A 16,642-nucleotide genomic window follows, 5' to 3' on the forward strand; every position below is an offset into this window, starting at 1 on the left:
TCAACCATTGTGAATTCACAGCACACAAACTAGATTTATTATAATAGGTACTGGCTGCACATCTGGATATCTAATCACTAGGGGTCCTGTGCTTGAGCTCCCAACATAATTGCACAACTTCCTTTGGCAACATTCAAGGAATACAAAACCACTGGGGACCTGCCACAGATTAGTTAACATGCAGACCATTTCACCAATATGATTGTGCATTAGGAGTAACTTCTTATCCAAGTCTACTCAGCAGCATTCTGTCTGGTTACTTCAGATAACCAGCTCACAGTTACCCTTCATACTTCATTATTATTCCGTAATTGTGTCATGACTAAGTAAACAACATTCTGAATGCTCAAAATCAGTGACTGGAAATATCACATGGGGATGGCTCAGTTGTGCAAATCATCCATCCTCCTCCCACACACAAGCTTGAAGCAGCCAGCCTTTTGCTTTGGAAAATATCGATCTCTCCATCCCATCATGGATTGTTGGTCATCTGATCTACACCCACTTTATTATATTAAAATGAGTGAAGGTATACTATGGATTTCTGCAGTCTGAGACTAGCTCCATGCACCTCGTTGGATTTGAGAATTAATAATTTTAATTTCAATATTAGAAAGAACGTTAAAGCCCAAGACTGAATTACAAGCTAACTTCTTCCTCAACAAGCAAAATGTAAGCAATCCACACTTCAGACTTCACAATACTGGTTGAATCCTCCTTCTCGGAAATAAACATTTACACGCAAAGCAGGGTAGGTTCCTCTTGGTTGGATTTGTAGTTAACTATACTTAGGAATTTGAAAGGGGAATATTTTGGGCAGCCCTCGTCCCATATCCTATGTTAAAAAAGTTGCATTATTATATCAACATGAAAAGGAAATGACTTCATTTTTTCCCAGTGAAACGAAAGGCTGTTGCAAAATTCCACTTTGTTTTTAAAAGGCAAAAGCAACAATAGCAATAAAAACAGGGAGTAAAGATGGGATTCACTGAGAGGACAAAGCATGCCCATGTTTTCCCCATTATTCTTTCTGCACTTCTTTCAATGAAATACCATCTGCGTCAGAATTGCTCCCTGGGCTCCACTATGTAATTCTTTAACACCTATTCAGAAAGGCAAGATGACCAAAGATCACTTTTGCATTTATTTTGCATCTGTGTGAAGGTGCTGCATGTCAGAATTGTTGACCAAATTGGTAAAATATGAATATGTAATGATGGTTCTATTAAACAGTGTTCAGCTCACAAGTTGACCTCCAAACAACAGCCATATGCTGGACAATATTCCAGACACATTTAAATTTTTTTTTATATAGAAGGATGAGGCCCCCACGTACCATAAGCCATTCAGCCCCAATCAATAAGAACGTGGCTGATACTCCTCAGTGCTACTTTCTTGCATATCCCTTCAAATAGATACAAAATAATTGCAAAAGACATTGATATTTTTGATAAGGCTCTAACCCTAAATGAACTCATGAAGTCCCACCTACTGCCCAGTTTCCACTAAGCTGACATCCCTATTTTCCCTTCCAAGGTCCCTCATTGGCTGATGCTGTCGGTAGTCCTCTCCCTCAGTGATTGCCTTCACTTTTCTCCCATCTCCTGTCAATACCCTCTCAAAACACACATCAACCCAAGATGGCAGCCCACCCCCTCAGCCCTTGCAATTTACTACACAATCTTCTACTTCCTTTTCTCCTCTAATTCATGCACACATTGCCTGGAACTCGTTTTAGTTCCTCCCATCAGACCTTCACGCATGCCATAGGACCAATACACTGAGCAAAGGTCAAAATCAAAGCACTATGTGACCATGACGAACAACAATCAATCCCTTAACCTTTGCCAACTTTTTGCAGCCCCTTATAGTCAGCATTGCCCACTAAAAATGCCCCTCCTCCATTGAAGCAACCACACATCCTGGTGCCATTCTTAACTATTCACTACAAAAAGTCTGGATGTACTTATTCCTCTATCCTCCAGATTTTTCTTTTCTTAGGCAGCCCTTCTGGGTCAAGAATGACTTGCTTCTACAACTCTGGATTCCAAAATAAATGATGAGGGCTTTACAGAATCTGCACACGGTCACAAGTGAGTTTAACAGAGTGGCTGGGTTGTTTGAATGTTTGTACACTTGTGATTAGCCTCCATGTCTTCGCGGAGAGATTGAAAATGCTTGGAGCCTTCCCAGATACTTCATCAGCCAGAAGTCACTACAGATGTTTCATTTTTTCAAGAGAAACAAAGGACCGCAAATGCTGGAATCTAGCTGGATTCAATATTTCCAAGGAAGCTTTGAGCATTTTCTCCATCTTGGAAATCTCTTGCACTTATGGAAGATTCCTTCACTGCACCAAAGTTCCCAATTTTCCTCACCTCCTTGGGAGTCTGATGTTGGTCATGTGAACAAAGGTGACTTAGACTTAGTAGAGCATGATTAAATGCTGGCCTGGGAGAGAGTGCTGAAGTATGGAGGACTTTGTTATGGCAGCATTGACAATACTGCTCCAATGCTTTAAGGTGCTTGCTTTTAATTTCTCACACCTCTGACACATACAAAGGGGTCAGGGATCATTGCAGCTTAGTAGACAATAAATTTGATGCTAAGGTCAAGATCAGTCTTGGAATACTTTTCCTCAGACAAGGAAGAATCTTTTAGTGTACTAGAGAGGGTGGCAATTTGTACTTAATGTCTGTCCTTTGTAGAAGTTCCTCCCAGCATCCAGGAACTGGTCCAGTTATTCCAGAATCTCCTCGTCTGGTGCAGGTGAATATTGCGCAGCAGAGGCAGGTTGGTGAAAAACCCACACCTTCAAGATATGCACTCCAAAACTCAATCCTTCCATATACTTAGGCGAAGAAGTCTTTTGCAATTAGTTTGCATCTAAAAGTTAGCATATTGCAACTGTCCAAAAATGAAGTGTCCTTGGTTATGGGGCAGAGGTGACAAATGTTGAATCGTTTCCCACTTATTGTACAGATTGAACACTCCAGCAGGGAGATAGTTGACAATGAGGTACAGCAAGGAAGGTTGAAAGAAGGTTTGATGCAATAACAAAGCTTTGCTCAACCCCAGTCAGCACTGGGATGAGGTCTTTGCTGGATCCGTTAATAAGCGTATGGCTTTTATGTCATCATTGGGCAGAGGGGTCAGTGACAAATTTGAGGATAGTCAAACTTGAGCAGAATACCTCAATCTCTGTTGTGAGATCAAAAAGGCCACATACTGTTTTGTGCAGCATTGTACATTTTCCCTGGATTTGTCACACAGTACAGATCATAGCCATTGTGACTCTTGGGACAGAATTCTCCAAATTACAAGAGCAACTTTCTAATGTTTCAATTGTGCAGTTACACCTTTGAAAGTTATATTTAATGTAACTTTTGAAGCAGTTTTATCTTTTACCCCAACTGTATTGTTGAGACAAGATGTTTTATGAAATATCTCAGTAAGATGACCCTACAACATACCCAGCTAATACCCTGGATTGAAAGTTCATCAGGAAGACTTCAACTTGGCATGGCAAACAACAGCCTCATCACCACCACGTCTGGGTCTGCTTGCTCATTTACTTCCAGTTGCTTCTCACTAACTCGGAGGGTAGATGGGATTGCAAGATGGAAATGGGAGGAGTACAAATGGTGCTCAATGGTCAGTGCAGATGCAGTTGTCCAAAGGGCCTTTTGTTGATCTACACTGAGTCCAAAACAAGTCCAAGGATATCATTGTCTCAATTCAACGTCTTCAGATAACTTGACTTTCCAGTTTGCATCAGAACTGATGAGGTCATTAGCCTTTGGAGTTAACTCCATCCTACTCCCTCCACAGATGCTGCCCAATATTTCCAGCATTGTTTTCATCTGTGCTTACTTACCTCCAGGAAATACTAACCCTGGGAGCACAATGAAACAGCTCCATCTATCATTGTAATGTTGAGTGGTCACAGTGACACTGTGGGTAGAGTTGCTGCCTCACATCCTGACCTCTAATGCTGTCTGTGTGGACTTTACACATCCTCCTTTTAACCGTGTGGGTTTCCTCCAGGTTCTTCAGTTTCCTCTTTCATCCCAAAGATGTGCAGGTTGAGAGATTAATTGGCCCCTAGTTTATCTGAGTGGTAGAATCTGAGGGAATTGATGGGAATGTAAAATGAATTAAGTGGGATTAGTGTAAAATTAGTGTAAATGAGTATTTGATGGTCAATTGGGACTCAGTGTGCCAAAGGGTCTGCTCCCATGCTGTCTGAAAGACTCCAACCTAGTGTCACAACTTAACCCATTCTTTTGTCTGAGAATATTGGAATGGGATGGAGCCCATTCATTCTTTGGAGCCAAGACTATTCAAGAACCTCTTGTATGCTCCTGTCTGACTGGGGAGGTGAATAACCTTGTAACAAGACAATGAAATTTAAAGATAAACTGTTCAAGCTTCTGACTCTGGCTGTCTTTAACTGACACCAGGCAGGCAACAAACAGGCTTGAAGAGGAACTTGGTGTGAGATAGGAAAGATCCAGCTGTTATGATCCATGTGAGAATGATAGAGATATCACTCTGGAGGGAGTTTTGCTGAAGGAAAATATGCATCCAGATTCAAAATGAAAAGCAGAACAAAGAAATGAATCATTGGAATGATTCCTGAACCATCCAAAGAGAAATGCCTCCACCTATCAGCCACCTGCCTGTGTCTCCCAATTCCACCTCCACTAACTGGCTCCATCCTTCCATCATCCTTCACCCCTCCTCAGTTTACTAATCATCTACTAGCTCCCCCCCACCCCGTCTCACCACTCCTCCCACTGTTTTTTTTTATATTGCCTATATTCCCTCCTCACTCCCAGTCCTGATGCAGGGTTTCAACCCAAAGCGTCGACAATTCCTTTGCCCCCACCCCCCCAAAACGATGGTCATTTGTTCCCGAAATCAGGGAATTCAACATATGGCTCAAAGACTGATGTGGGAGAAACTGGTTTCCATTCATGAGACATTGATACCAGTACTGGGAAAGAGGGAGCTGTTCTGTTGGGACAGGCTTCACTTGAATCAGGCTAAGAATCACCAGAGCTTTAAACAAAAGAGTGAGGGTAGAGTTCTGGTGAAGAGAAATTTAGAAAGTTAAAAAGGGAAGTGCAAAGCAATAGCTCAGCATAGTAAAATGGATAACAATGACCAGAGTGCATCAGGAAGGGACAGTGCAAACAAACAAAAAGACGTCTTTGGAGTCAGCACAGAAAAATAGCTAAAAGACAAAACTGAAGGTTCTTTTTCTGAATGTATGGAGGTATTCATAAGGACAGTTGAATTAATTGCACAAAATGAAAACAAATGCAATTAAGATCCAACTGATATCTGACAGAGACTAGGTTGAAAAGTGACCAAATGTGGAAATTAAATATTCCAGTAAACTTAATGTAATATTCCAGAAATAGCCCGAAATTAAGAATCGGAAGGAACTCAGGAAAGTATTAAATGACCAGGAGAATGGTACTTGACGAATTGTGGAAGTACGAGCTGAGAGATCTCAGAGTACCGATGGGTTTCGCCCTCTGGGGTTACAAAGGGGATAGTGAGATAGTTAATGCATCAGTTTTAATTTTCCAAAAATCCCTAGATGTGGATGTAACTCCTTTATTCAAAAAGGGGTGATAGAAAGCAGGAACTATAGGACAAATAAGTTAACATCTGTAGCAAGGAAAGTACAGAGACGATTATTAAAAACATTATAGCTGGGCACTTCAAAGTAATGAGGGAAATTCACATGGTTTTGTGAAAGGGAAATCACATTCAACAAATTTATTGGAGTTCTTTGAAGTAACATGTGCTGTGGATAAAGGGAAAGAGGTGGATGTACTATACTTAGACTTCCAAAAGGCATTTTGATAAGGTGCCACATCAAAGATTATTGCCAAAGATTAAATCTTGTGGTGTAGGAAGAAACAGTGGCGTTGGAAGATTGGCTGGCAAAAAGGAAACAGTGCGCCTGAATGGGTCTGTTTCTGGTTGGCAAGATATGTACCACGAGTAATGTACCACAAGTATAGGTGCTAGAGACTCAGTTTAACTTGGATGAAGGCACAAATGGTTGCTAAGTTTGCTAATGACACAAAGAGAAACAAGAAATTAAGTTGTGAGCAGGACACAAGGAGGCACAAGTGAAGAGGATGTTTCTTCTTATGAAAGATTCTGGAAATAAGGGTCACTGTTTAAGAACAAGGAGTCATCTGTTTAAGATAGAGTTGAGGGGATTTCTTTCCCCCTTCTCAGAAGTTCATGAATCTTTGGAATGCTCTACCTCGAGTAATGAAAGCAGAGTCTGAATATTTCTACGGCAGAAGTAGATGCTTGATAAGGTGGGGGGAGGGGGGTGAAAGGTTGCCACAGGTAGAGGGGAATGCCAAACTGAGGAGGAAGTTTCTGTGTCATCAGAGCTGCCAATGTACTAGAATAGGATACTACACTTAACCCTAAAAAGGTCAGATAATACCGATTTAAAAGAAATTCCCCAGAACAGGCTGAAACTTTCCCATTTTAACAGATGCTTTCTCCCATTTTTGAGACAGACCAAGAGTACAACTGGAACTCTAGTCAAGTAGAATGTACAGTTTAACACGTGGCTAATTATAGGTACCGGCCAGTAGATCATGTGGCAACCCCAGGTATGGGTTAATTCACTTCAGCTTCTCCCCCTCCATATTCCAAACATTTTGCGCCAAATTATAATTTACCTTTCCTATTGTAGTTCAGACCTCTACATAGTCACCCTGTTTAGACACAAAAAATTATATAAATGGCACTTTCTTTTCCAGTCTTTATTCTGTCTTAGGGTTGTAATTAAGTTCAATCCTAAATGTTCATTGCACTTGAAAGTTCCAAAAGAACTGAAAATTATTGGTATGTAGAGGAAGGTGGGATAGTACTGGAAAGCCAGCACTTTCTACTTGGTGTTAAAGAGAGAGCTGATGTCTACAGCAAAGCTGCTACCCCACACACACCTGCTGACACCAGAGATCAGTGGGCAATTAGTTCATGCAGAAGTGGGCCACCAAATTTGATAACCTTTGTTAATATTACTAACAATGTTTTATTGGGGATAGTAATCCTCAAGTATGAACCCAAGTACCTACAAAAAAAAAACAAATTTTCCTCCCTCCCTCCCCACCACCCCACCAATGTAATGGTCAGCTTGTGCTTAGTCTACTGGCCTCAATTGGGAACATCAGCCTGCAGTGCCAGATTTGTAAAGGGAGCCCCTCATTTACAGATCAAAGAGACCAGCTGGAGTTCTGAAGCATGGTTGCTGTCTCAGTGAGTGGCTCATTTTAGGGTGTGACTGTCCAGTAAAGGCAATCAATTTGTGAAATTATTCAAAGACAGGAGGTCATAACCCCTGTCCAGATCACAGATGTTAGTCAGCTGGATCTACATGGATTTAGGTCCTAACATTGGTAGGAGTGAAGGAAAACAGAAAATTGAGCAAAAACAAAAAGGGTGTGGTAGATTAATAACTGTATAAGTATACACTCAATGACATTAGCAGTGGGTTGTGTGTTCTTGGAAGAAATCCAGTATCACTCAACCCACTCCTACTATGAAGGGAATGTACAATTTGAGTCACAATACTCCTAATCTTAAACCGTGTCATCACACCCACTGCATCATAGAAAGACAAACAAAAACTATCCACAATAATTAGACCCTGTGGAAATCCCCTGCAGAAGCAGTAGATAACAAATGAATGTTGATGTAGGTCATTGACTCCTTGTATCTGCTTCTTCATTTGATAAGATCATGGTTGATCTTTTACCTCAGTGCCACTTTCCTGTATCAGCCTCATATCCTTTGCTTCCCTTAATATCCAAAAGTCAAAACATTCCACAAGTTCAGGAATATAAAACATTGAGGACATGCGTTTATACAACACTTCAAATACTTCAGGCATCGCAAAGTGCTTTATAATGAAATTACATTTAAAATACAGTTTTTCTTGGCATGTAGGGAAATAAGACAAAACTACAAACATCAAAATCTCATAAGAACAAAAAAAAGGAGCAGGCAACTCAGCGCCTCAAGTGGCCCCACCAGTTAATGTGATCATGGCTGATCTGCCCCAGGCCTCGTCTCCTCTGTGCCAGTTCCCCATGAACCTTAATACCCTGATCTTTAATACCACCAATTATCCACAGCTCCCTATCCTAGAGAATTTTACAGATTCACCACCAATGAAAACTTGTTGCATTTCAACATATTTTTGTTCAAAGGATAATTATATTGATTAAAGTGGAAATTGTGATACACCATGTATGGGCTTCCATTTGCATTGCAGCCACTGAGATGTGCCTGTAAAAGGGTGAATGTTTATAGTGGCAGCTTTTTACCAGTGTTTCCATATCTTTAACACTTTACCAACACTGAAGTTACAATAAATCTGTAGGAACATGCGGCAGCAATGTAAAACAAATGCGTATGACATTGTACGGATGAGTTATGAATAAGCAATCCAGTGTAATGCAGTAAATATCCTATGAAAATTCCTACATGTACTGCATTTATTAGTTTTCTTCAGTCTAACTATAGCTGAGAGATCCTAGAACAAGGCAGAGAAAATACCAGATTTGGTAGAATTCCTTCACTCTTTCCCAATAATCCTGCTAATTATTCTTTCTCAAGTGCCTACCTAATTCCTTTTATCTTAGTTTCCTGTGCCTGCTGCTACTGGCCCTTTAATTGCAAGGGCCTCAATTTTGTGAGACCATCAGAAGCTCCCGAAAGCCCATGTGGTCAACATCTACTGGAAAACAGATGTTGGGATCATGATGCACAATTAACCCATGCTCATTTTGCAGCAGGCAGAACATAAAATTCATGCTGCAACCTCATTACCATGACTTCAGTGACTAGTCAATGCGAAATGCATTATTGCAAACCTCAGCAAAGATCCTAGGATGCTAGCACTGATTAAAGCCAACACTGTCTGCTTTAGGGATAAGATATCTTCTAGTCATTGAAACACAGTGAAATGCATCTTTATGTAGAGTGTTCTGGGGGCAGCCCGCAAGTGTCGCCACGCTGCCGGCACCAACATAGCATGCCCACAACTTCCTAACCCATATGTCTTGGAATGTGGGAGGAAACCAGAGCACCCGAGGGAAACCCATGCAGACACGGGGAGAACGTACAAACTCCTTACAGACAGTGGCCAGAATTGAACCTGGGTTGCTGGCGCTATAATAGTGTTATGCTAACTGCTACACTGCCATGCCTGGTAGATGCAATGTGGCACACCCAACAATAACAGTATCAAAGAGGATTTGAATAGTTGGCAGAACAAGGCCCAGAAAAGATGCCCATTTTTTGGAATTGGATTTGGAGGGCTTGATGGGTGAGGTGGAGGGGGAGAAGAGACATCTCTTCCCAAAAGGGCAATTCATCTTGCAGGAAGATATTCAAAAATGAGAAATCAATGTAAAGGGGGACACAAGGACGTGGATAATGTCACATGATATTTCGTGACCTCACAGTGATTGGACACTTTATTGACAAGGTTAGTGTACAGCATCCCATCTCCCACTGACTGGACCATCAGTCCCACACAGTGCAACATCATACACCCAACCATCCCATCAGCAATCTCAAGGCTCTGTCACAACATTCGCATCTCCCACAGAACTAATACATGCCATTACTTCATGTCCTACAACCACATGGGACCCAGTTTTCAAATTTAAGGTCAGCCTGCAGGAAAGCAAAGCTGAAGATGAAACCTGGAATTCCATTAATTTCTATTTCAACAGCCTTTAATATATGAACCCGTACTCACATACCTCTTTTCCCAGAGCCAATGTAGTAACAGTATTCTTTGTAAAACATTGCAATTCCTATTACTGACATTGAACACACCCTGCGCTATTTTAGCCTACTTCTTTATATCACCAAAATGTCTTTGCAAAATGACTCCACAAGGTTTCTACCCAAATCATTGATTAAAAAAGGTGACCCGAAGTGGTTCCTGAATTGACACTATTAGATACCAAAATGTTAAAATTTCAGAGGTTTGCTGGGGAGAAACTCTGAACAGATGGTGTGCAATACACTCTCGACCCTCTTGGAACTGGTTCCACCACAAAGTTCACCCTCAGGCACTACAGAATGACCTCGTTTCCTTCTGCTGTTACATATCTTGCACCATTGCAAAGCAAACAATCAACAAGTCCAACAGAGACCAAGTCAGCATAACGATATGATGGGGAAGTCAGCAGCTTAGTTAAATAGGGGAACCTTTCAAAACTGCCTCCCAGACCAGGCTGAGCCATTATTGCATTGTAATTAAAACAAGGTTGTTTCCAAAGTATCCATTAACAGGCATACCAATGTAACCCAATTTTCTGGCCATCACCCTACAGGAGTGTTGAACAGGGAAATTCCACAGAAACCGGAAGTGGGAATCAATTATCAACAGGCAGAATGTGTGACCAGAAGTGCCTGGCTCAACTTCACGTGGTGGCCACAAATTGTATAACAGGACTTTATAATGTCCATCACTTCAGAAAGGAATGATTTTCACTTGCATAGAAAAAATATTGGTTGCATGTACAAATTTCTAGGTCCAAAACTCTTGCTTTCCATTCCATCCCTTCTCACCAATTTTTAATAACTTCCCTTTAATTCTGCACCCTTAATTGCACATGTGGTATTCTTTCTAAATCATTCCTCAAGTCCATCTACACCAGATCCATATTAACTTCAAGTCTGTTCAGCAAGCCTAACTGATCTTTTTTTATAAATCCGTACTGGCTAATTCCTCTAATAAAAATTGATTAAGAACAGCAAACCCTGTGCATCAATAGTAAAAAAGGGCAGTCACTGCAATATCAGCCCCATTACATCCCAGTGGAAAGATTCTCTTCACTGTATTCAACGAATTAATTTGGCACATTTGATCCCAATTATGTGAGAGCAATTATGTATCCAAACACGAGCCAAGACTTAACTATCTTGTGCAATAAATACTCCCAGATGTTTGCCTAAAAGCTTACCTTTGGATGATAAAAAGTATAGTCTGCTTGCTCTGAATTTCAATATTTGAAGTGAAGCAGTTACCAGCCAGAGTACTAGCGACATTTGCTCCTCTTTCAATACCAAGAGAAACCTTTAATCCCATTATCACATGGGATCTTGCTATGGAGAACATGGAGCAACCTTTGCTTTTTTTTAAAATACAGTACTTCAGGATATTTTTTATAAAACCACACATTGATCTTCATGTGAACCATTTTTATGCATCAATATCCTCCACTTATACAGGTTGCCTGGGAACAAGAGCAAATTCGAGTCATTAGGCTGTTGCCAAAAATGTGCTGCTGCAGCTACAATGACATATGCCCTGTGCACCCAAAAGTATCAGCAACTAAGGAAACTAAAAACAAAATCTTATAGGCAATACATTAGAGTTTTTTTTAAAACCTAGGCTATGCATGATATGGCAAAGATGATAAAAAGATGGTTTAAGCGTTTCTCCATGTTAGTTTGTTGAATATGGTTCAACAAACAAAATGTTGGAGGAACTCAGGTCAGGCAGCATCTATGGAGGGAAATGAACAGTTGACATTTCAGGCAGTGACCCATCAGGACTGGAAAGGAAGAGGGCAGAAGCCAGAATAAAATGGTAGAGGGAGGGGGGAGGCAAATGAGGTGGCATATAATAGGCGAATTGCTTTTGAATGTGGCTGTTTTTGTATTGTGCAGTTAAATAAACGTGCTGCATTACAAGCGTCCAAATTGGATTTCCAGAAAATAATTAACTGCAGATAGGGAGTAGAAGGTCTGGAGTGCACAATAACAAAATATCAATAGGTATGCCATGTAGGAATCGCACTGAATTTGCAGAACAAAGCCTAGCCATCCAGCTCAACTGAGCTATGGCAGTGTTTACGCCCTACAAACTGTGTCATCTAATCATATCAACATACATCTCCCTCTTTCCCTCGTATTCATCCAACTTCACTTAAGTGCGTCAATGCTTTTTTTTTAAAACTTCAAATGCTCTGCATAGAAGCTAGCTCCACACACATTGGGGGAGGTGGTACAGGAGCCTGCAGACCCACACTCAACGATTCAGAAACAGCTTCTTCCCCTCTCCCATCAGGTTTCCGAACAGTCCATGAACACTCATTATTTTTATTGCACTATTTTTTGTAATTAATAGTAATTTTGTCTTTGCACTGTATTGCTGCCACAAATCAAATTTCACATCATCCAAGTCGGTGATAATAAATCTAATTCTGATTTTTCAGGTATAATTTCTCCTAGATTCCATGAGATTTATTAGCTCTACTTACAACATCCAAGTTCAGAACCTCTGTAATTTTCCTAGACACATCTTATCTGGTACCTTGAGAATTTTAAAAACTTCATTCTTCTTGGGACAAGACTTCCAGCCAGTCCAGTTACTTGAGACCATTACAGCCTTTCTTCCATCATCCCTGTGAACCTGTTCTACACCAACTCCAGAGCCTCTGTATACTTTTGTAAGAGAGGTAAGAACACACATTTAATGTAATTTTGCCAATAAAACTGGAAAATGTTGGACAAACTTGGCAGGTTAGACAGCATCAGTGGAAAGAGAAATCATTTCAGGTCCAAGACCCTTCATCAGAACTCTCTCCGTTCTGATGAAGGGACTTGGAAGTGAAATATTAACTATTTCTCTTTCCACAGATGCCACCTTAGCTGCTGATTTTTACCAGCATTTTGCGTTTTTATTTCGGATTTCCAGGTATTATAGTCATTTTTGGATTTTCATTAACTTCTCCAATTTCAGTTCTCATCTGCCAGAAATGAACCCAGTAGCCTGTTTGCATTTTTATGAACTTGTGTTGCTATAATGTTGATGCCTTTAATGATTTGCCATCAGGAAGGCCTGTTATAAGATCAAGCCTGTTATAAGATCAGACCTGTATTAGTCACATGTAATCGAAACACACAGTGAAATACATCTTCTGCGTAGGGATTTTGGGGGGGTTAGCTAGAGGCAATGCAACTGAACGATGTACCTTAAGTTACTGTTACAGAACAGGAAAGGTGGAGGATTTGACTTTCTTCCACTGGTTTGAAAAAATAGTTTGTAGAAAGCAAAAAATTTTGGATAAAATTGAAGATAAAAGGCAAGCAAATCTATAGCAAATAAGCAAGTACTCACAGCCGAGACAAGTTGATTAAGAGATCAAGGATGCATCCAGAATGCAAAAAGCCAAATGACCTAAAATTTCAAGAAACACTGTAGAGAAAATCCAGAACAGCCACATTCCACAAATGGAAATATCTAGAATACCTTTCATGGGCCAACACATGCAGAGAAACCAGCCCAGGAACACAAAGGAAGCATTGGACAATATCAAGAGTGACCGATCACAAAAGGAAACAGATAACTGAAGCAGACACAAGAGACCACAGATGCTAGTTCTGAATCAATAACACAGTCGGTACATTCAGCCCAATCAACAGTGCCGGGTCAATGGACAGGAATTTAGCAGCAGGGTAGGAGTTGTGGAACATTAGTGGAGCATTTGGCCCCTTGTGTCTGCTCTGCCATTCACATGGGTGATGACTGTCTTCGTACCATTTTCCAGCACCAGTGTCATATTCTTTGATTCCCTTCGCATCCAAAAATCTATTAACCTGTCAAATCTACAGTTCTGATCCAGGGCTTCGACCCAAAATGTCGACAATTCCTTTCTTCCCACAGATGCTGCTTAAGCCGCCGAGTTCTTCCAGCAGATTGTTTGTTGCTCCAGATTCCAGCATCTGCAGTCTCGTGTCTCTATCAATCAACATCCGCCTTTAATACATTTGGCAACTGACTGATCACTCAGAACAATATATTTTTTTAAAAATCAGTCCACTTTAGGGACAGGACCCTAAAATCTCTACTACTATCTTGCGTGGAGAAGTACAGATTCACTACCCACAGGATGAAAAAAGTTCTTTTCTATCCAGAATGGCTGACCCCTTATTTTGAGATCATGAAACCCGGTTGTAGGTGAGAAAAAAAGACATCTCTGCATCTACCCTGAAAGAATTCTGTACATTTGTAATCCCCAAAGAATTTTTAAACTCGCAAGTATTTACAAATTTAATTATTATTACTGTTTTAAAGCTATCAAACCTAATTATTATCCCTTATTTCCTTCTAGTCTTGAAGATGGCGATTTATGCTGAGATTATATATCTACAGATGGCTTTTGCCAGGGTCTGATCTACAAGGCTTTGGATATCTGCCCAATTTTTCCCTAACACAACATGAAGGAATAGTTTGAAATGTAACACAGCCTTTAAAATTCTTCTGTAACATCTGCTGTCCCAAACCGGAGCTACAATATTGGTAAAGAATGTTAAAAATGCCACTGATGGTCTCTCAAGGATCAGGGAGTACTTAATCACCACTGGTTTGAGACAATCCTACCCCCAAAACAGCCCGATTTTTGTTCCTTGGTGATGAGGCAAGGGATGGCTGCTCCTGTCCCAGGATTACTTAAACATCTCTTTCTGTTCCTTGGGAAACAAACTGCACCAGGTCCAATTTTTCATATTAGGCTGCAAGTACCCAATAGTTAAAACATTCAGAAATAATGCAAAATGGGGACTACAAATCTACGTTCACAACCGAGGATCCACTTGGATTCAAGAATCTGCTTCAGCCTGCAATATATCACATGCTTACGACCCTTTGACACTAGGGTAAAACTTCAATTCTTTTACAACATCTTGCTCCAGTAGTGAATGTGATTTTGATTCTGAATTGTCAGTGACATCAGGCCTGACCTTGAATAGCCATTAATGCAGGTGCTTCTATTCACCCATCGCCTGCAGTGCACCAGCTCCTTGACTACAAAGGGAAACAAACTCATAACATGCCATTGTTTCTTCTACATCAATGGCATGCTTCATGGCTATCATTAATCTGGTTGCATACCATCGCTGTGCGATAGTACTATTTCGATGACACAACATACCAAGATATTGCTCTGAGGATAAGTATTAATTTAGCTTCACATCGGAACACTTTCTATAAGGTTGAGGGTTTGGGCAAAATCCATTCACGATGCATAATTCTTAACAAAGACTAATCAAAATCATTCCCAGTAGTCTATCAACCTTGGAAGCACAATTCATCAATTAACCTCTTGTATTTTTTTGGATCCCAGCACAATACACAATATACAGCAGCCAATAAAGCCTGTATTAACTTGCTTGTGTTGCTTACATCTACTAACATTGGAACTTCATAATCGACTTATTACAGCCTCAAGTTTACAAAAATGCTAGCATTAAAGAATCCTTGGAGCATACCTGCTGCAAGTTTATTTAAAACTAAAGAACAGCACTCGGAGCTAATTATTTTCCCCAAGAAAGCGCACAAACTCTTAAAAGCAAGGGTCAGACTTTACTTACTTTACAACAACGATAGTGCCATTAAGCTGTAGATGATAATTGATTAAGAATCCTGTTCACAGACAGTAGGCCCTGTCGACATGGGACTCTGGTAGTCAACTCACATTTCAGCAACTTACTGCTCAGGCTCCATTCCAAACTGAAGACGTAATAACTTGACTCCAAAACATAGTTGTGAAACATCCATTCAGGAATCCAGTCCATCAAGTAAACCTTACAGTCAGAAATATACTACTGTCTCACTTGAAGGTTAAGCGATGTACCAACACGAATTAAACTGAACCCATTCACAGCCTGTCTCTAGTTCTTAAGTACCAGTGCCACGGAATCCCTACCTTTATAAAACAGAGGAATCTGTTGCCAGTTAATCCTTAGAGGTGGCTGGATTTTCACCATGTCGAGCCTTTATAATTCATAGTAAAGTTCCGAAGTCAATGACTCAGCTCTGTGTCGGCTTCGAACTGCACTCCCCTTAACTTGACGGAAGGCAAACTCTCAAGCTGCCACCTTCTCTTCTGCTTCAGATTTAAAATCAAGAAAAAAAACACGAAAGACAAGATCTTAAATGGACATAAGCTTACAAGCCTCTACAAACCTTCTAACTGCATAAGCCTGCCTCTAGACATGAGCAGTGCGATAGGCCTCGTCGCCACAGGTACCAGGGTTTCTTGTTAGTCATTGCCCAAGAATCACTGTGCCATCCTGAGGACACAGGAATTGGTCCACAGGCTGCAGCAGGAAGAACTTGGAGCAAAAAACAGTACAATGTGTGTATGTGGAGTGGATGGTGGGAGTGGAGTGAAGGACAGTTTCAAAGGGTAAAATAGTACTAAAGACTTGTCTGCTTAATAGTCTGCGTATATCACCCTGTTTCACATCACCATAATTTGAACTTGCCCAAGAGTCCTAACTATTATTTCACAGAACCAGACTATTTAATACTATGCAGTTTATATGATCTAAGAAAAATTAAGTGCACTTCAGCAATACATGCCTAAATTCATGACTTGGGTATGTACGGTGCTGAAAAGACATTAGCTACAAGTCAGCTACTTAGCTTGGTCAGTGAGTCTATTTAATGAATGGCTGATCAGACTAAGCACGTCTGTCTCAGATTCAATCCTGTCTCAAGAATATGTGTGCCATACCTGGGCTTGACAAAAGGTACTCAGCAATAACCCTGCTCAAAGTACAG

General features: G+C 40.6%; 1 protein-coding gene across 8 annotated transcripts in view; it reads right to left on the minus strand.

The window, feature by feature from the left end:
- Positions 1 to 16,642, minus strand: part of LOC127573482 (inactive rhomboid protein 1-like) — a 268,766-nt gene that overhangs the window by 139,524 nt on the left and 112,600 nt on the right. Inside the window, exon 4 of one of the 8 annotated variants that reach the window (XM_052021748.1) lies at positions 15,783 to 15,965. The exons of 5 other annotated variants lie outside the window; for them this stretch is intronic. The gene's annotated coding sequence lies outside the window, so the exon portion shown is untranslated. Of the gene's footprint in view, positions 1 to 15,447; positions 15,468 to 15,782; positions 15,966 to 16,642 lie in introns of those variants that run through there. 2 more of the 8 variants (XM_052021746.1, XM_052021755.1) reach the window with 2 other exon arrangements.

This window comes from Pristis pectinata, chromosome 8 (assembly GCF_009764475.1).
Source record: "Pristis pectinata isolate sPriPec2 chromosome 8, sPriPec2.1.pri, whole genome shotgun sequence".
Taxonomy (NCBI): domain Eukaryota; kingdom Metazoa; phylum Chordata; class Chondrichthyes; order Rhinopristiformes; family Pristidae; genus Pristis; species Pristis pectinata.